We start from the raw sequence: 4,259 nt of genomic DNA, 5'->3' as shown, positions 1-4,259 counted from the left end.
CAAGCTACTTACCACACAGCCCTTTCTTTTTTAATGTATATATATTTTTATTTTTATTCTTAATTTTAAATTTGATTTCTTTTTATTAAAAAAATTTTTGAATTGTAAAAATTTTAAATTTTGTTTTCTTTTTTTATGTATACATATGTATACATTGTTTCTGTGTGTGTGTGTGTGTGTGTGTGTGTGCACACATGCATGTGTGTGTGTATGGGGTAGGTGGGGCTCGTTAGCCGTGGTGAAGGTAACTCTTCTGGGAGAAGGACATTGTAACATAAAACCAGGTTGTGGTAATGATCGTCCCCTTAATTGGCTGCACTATCAAAGCCATGACTGTTTGATGGGGGTAGATTGGGCTACTGTTTTGAAATGAACCCATGATTAGGACAACCAATATAGGAGAGTAAAACTCTGAATTCAAATTGACTTACCACTGCTGGTTTGCAGTCTCCTTTTGAGGAAAAGCCTAGGAGAAGGTACTCTGATATAAAACCTGCAGTCAATTTAGTACTAGTCATCTTGCGTTGCTTGTCACTGAAATCTGCTATTTTGACCCAGAGAGTGGCAAAAGTGTTGTACAAGCGTTTGTCACTGAAATCCAATGAAGTACAGATGTCCTTGACAAAACACCATCATTGTACAATCATCACTTTTCAAAAGTGCTATGGCAATCGAGGCGTGGCGATGTATGCAGACTTGACCCTATCGAATAGGGAAGGGTAGTGTTGCATTTGGAAAGCAAGTATGGGCAAGTATGGACAAAAATCAGTGTCTATAAAATGTGTGTATTGACTGCACTTCTTTATTCGAGTGCGACACAGACCACTTACAGGCGTCATATGAAAATGCTAGAGAGATTTCATCAAAAGTGCCTCAGACATATCTTGAGAGTCAAGTGGGAATGTTTCATAGCAGATACAGAAGTTTTGCGCATGGTACGTTGTAGCTAAATTGAACATGTTATATTTGCTCAAATGAGACAGGCTGGACATGTTATTAGAATAAAAGTTGAGTGATTGCCAAAGCGTTTTTTTTTTATGGTGAGCTCAATTCTGGTAAGTGGCCACAACATAAGCCGAAGAAAAGGTATAAAGACCGTGTGAAGGAAAACCTGAAGAAACTAGATATGAACAAAAGTAATTGGGAAATTGATGTTCTGGATCAGAACAAGTGGAGAGATGTTAGGATTGACTGCATTGCCTAGGAGGAAAAGATGATTCAGCACTCTGAGCTTAAAAAGGCCAGTCACAAAGGAACAATTGGAACTGAAATCAACAGTGAACATTGGATATGTATTATGTGTGATCATGTTCTGTTGTCAAAAGCAGGATACTTGATTCATATGCAGTCACATGAAAATCAAAATGCCCAGGTAGGTAATGATCTAGAACACCAACCGCCTCTTATGACTTGTCATATGTCACAAAACTTGTAAGACAATATCTGAACTTAAAAGACACATGCTTATTCACAAAAACATTTCTTCAGAATCAGATTCCAGAGGGCAAAGATGTAGAAGAAACTTGAATAATATCTGCCACCAGTGTTTTAAACCCTGTCAGTCAGCAACTGGTCTTAAAAGTCATCTGAGGACTCATCAACGGAATGATTGTGCCATGTGATGGGGTATGGTGTGTTGATGGGATGGCTATCATCTGTCAAAATGAAGCACTCATCATATATATATATATATATATAAAGAAAGAGAGAGAAAGAGAGAAAGAGAAACAACTTGTTTTAAATCTCTCAGTGAGAGATATATAGTAACAGTATGGAATAGTAAAGTTTATTTGCCAACAGAATGTGGCGGTCCTATAAAGGATGATATTAGCGTTGTTTAAGCCTCAGGCAAACATCTTTTCTAGCTGTGTCGATAGCCAACTGGAACAGATGTTTTTCTGGGGCTTAAACAAAAGTAACATCGTCCTTTATAGGACTGCAACATTCTGTTGGCAAATAAACTTTACTATATATATCATTATGGTATATTCTGTATAGAATGTAGAGTACAGTATAGAGCTCGTCCATCTTCAGATTTACCCTGTGCTATCCAGTAGTAGTATTATATGTACTTCCAGGTTTGTGTTTGGGCATCTGCTGTGTGTGAATAGGTAAATGAAAAAATTGGAGTCAACAAGAAAGATTATGGTTGGACATTTATTTTTTAATCACTGCTATTGTTTCAATCCAACATAGTTCTCCAGGTGTGCAAGTACTTGATTATACAACTGTTTCCCTGCATTATGAAATCTAGATTTTTTTTCTCAGGTGATATGTAAATATTGTCTCTGTAAGTTTAAAATCCTCGGCTTCAAGAATATCTTATCTGTCTGTCGTGGCCTGAATTTAGTAGTAGCCACTTAGCTTATCAGGGTGTTTTGTGTGTGCATACACATGCTTACACACACATATATATATATATATATATATATATATATATATATATATATATACTTACATACACACACACACATGCACACAGACACACTCACACCCATGCATATAAATGTATATATTCACATCCATATACCCATATACAGACATATCTACACTTATATATAATATATATTATATATACACATGTAGACTCATATGCCTATACCTGTACATGCTACCCCTGTAACTTAGTGGTTTGGCAAAGGAGACCAATAGAATAAGGACTAGGCTTGCAATGAATAAGTCCTGGAGTCAATTTCTTCGACTAAAAAACCTGTTCAGCATGGCTGCAATCAAGTGACTGAAACAAGTCAGAGAATATATATGTAGCAGTATGAGTAGCAAAGAATGTTGCTGATATAGCAGATGTTGGTGTCATCAAAGTAAAACAATGAAGAAAGCATCGGATTATGGTTTAAATAATTTATTTAATCGACACTTGCATTTACATGTGGTATACACAAGGAAAGCCACAACATGACATTACCAACTTGCTTTGAGTTGGTGAAGTCAAAAATGAACAGGAGAAATACTATGTCAATGTGATGAGGTAGAACCAGGCATGTTTTGTGTCTGTGTCTGCTCAGCTCTTTTTCCCGACTCTGTGTAAGTCGGATGTCAGCTCATGCTCTCTGTGCTCTTGACAGACACAAGTTGTTTCTACTCGACTCCAGGTTGGTCACGAAGTTAATAGAGAAAATTGCCTGTCCTATGTAATGCACCAGCATGCCACACTGTCGTCATTCTGGCTAAGCTTAGCAAATGCCTATGACAACAACACCAGACACATTTCACTTCTGCACCTCTTTAAGGCATTTTCACACAAAATGCAATCCTGCAGGAAAACTTTTGCTGATATTATGGATAGAGAATGCACACACTCACTCACCTCAGTTTATTTCACAGCTGCAGGACTTTCTCTCACACTCATGTATATGCTCTTGCATGCTCACTCACTGCCTCAGTCGCACACCAACTGGCATATTCTGCATTCTGCACAAGCAAACTGACACCACTACTCAGACTCACAAGAATAGATGCCTGTCCTGCATACCTTCTCAGGATTCTCTCTCCTGATATGCACAATTTTTCTCAGCTTTGCATCACATTCACCAACAACAAGATACCCTGCACAATTGAATGTTTTTCTCACCTTCTAAATGCATTTTTCCCTAGATCGTTCCTTTCTTTGTTTAGAAACTCTCTAGCGGAGGAGTAGTGTAGGGATCTAGCTTGACCCTGCCTGAGACTTGAAACTAAATCCACCTGCTTGTTGCTTGTCAAAACGAGTGGGAAATCCTCTCCACACTAGATTGATCAGGAAACACTTGACGCCCTAGGACCTGTGCTAGTCAAGGAAAGGTCAGTCCTTTGTTTAGGGTTTGACCTACATTACTAACCATAGTCTATATAACAGAGAACAGTTCCTATCTCTTCCTCTTATGTGTCAGCTATGACCAATGAGCAACACTCTCTTTTGTGTCAGTCAGACCAAGGAGCAACACACTCTTTTGCCTCAGCCATGACCAAGAGCAAGAAAGATGATGCTACTTTTGTCCTTTCTTTCTTTCTAGTCAGCACTGACAGACAACTTCTACACACTACCAACTACTAACCAGGGAGCCAACCTTTTTCTACACTATCACTACAATTACTACTGTCTTTTTAACTACCTGTTGGGCAAATGAATAAATGTATGTAAATAATATTTCTTCCTTCTTGGTGTTGATCCTTCAATGTTCATTGGTTACTCTGACATGAGAACTTTCAAGTGTTACACCTACATGCTACATTTAGTAGTGGGCTACATTATATCGATGTGA

Source organism: Octopus bimaculoides, chromosome 10 (assembly GCF_001194135.2).
Source record: "Octopus bimaculoides isolate UCB-OBI-ISO-001 chromosome 10, ASM119413v2, whole genome shotgun sequence".
NCBI lineage: Eukaryota > Metazoa > Mollusca > Cephalopoda > Octopoda > Octopodidae > Octopus > Octopus bimaculoides.
This window is presented reverse-complemented; position numbering follows the sequence as displayed.